The sequence below is a fragment of the Wasmannia auropunctata genome, unplaced genomic scaffold, assembly GCF_000956235.1.
Source record: "Wasmannia auropunctata unplaced genomic scaffold, wasmannia.A_1.0 LD336044.1, whole genome shotgun sequence".
In the NCBI taxonomy this organism is placed as follows: domain Eukaryota; kingdom Metazoa; phylum Arthropoda; class Insecta; order Hymenoptera; family Formicidae; genus Wasmannia; species Wasmannia auropunctata.
This window is the reverse complement of record NW_012026846.1, coordinates 424,489-425,009: the sequence shown is the minus strand read 5'-3', so window position 1 is coordinate 425,009 and position 521 is coordinate 424,489.

The following is a 521-nucleotide window of genomic DNA, read 5'->3' as shown; positions in this document are numbered from 1 at the left end:
GCCGAGGTTAGCTCAGGCAGATGTTAGGTTAGCTGCTGCCTGCTCGTCGGATAATAAATAAACGACGATCCTCCAATGCGGCAACTTTGCCAACTGACCCTTTTGCGTTTTGTGTTTGCCAGCACTGGCAGTTTATAATCGGAGCCAGCGCCAAAGAGGATCCTGAGAGCGGCCATGCCCGCGATTTAGCTGCGATGGACGATTGAGCTGGTTTCAGCGCCTCTGGAAAGTGGACATTGAACTACGTAGCCAATGTCCACGATCTTTTGGTGGTGATCCGTGCTATGTCCACGGTTGTGTTCCGTGCTATGTGCAGGAATGCGAGTGGGTTAGTTAGACAAGGACGGATATCAATCTCGGTCAACCTTGTCTCACCACCAGCTGGCAAACACGGAGCTCGAGCGGCGAGAGTTGTTTATCTCACGGCAGAGAGAAGCATGAGAGCGGCCGTCCCGGCGTTTTTCGCGACCCCGGTAAAAGTTTTGACCTCCCCGTACACTAGCGCCAATTGCTTCTACTTA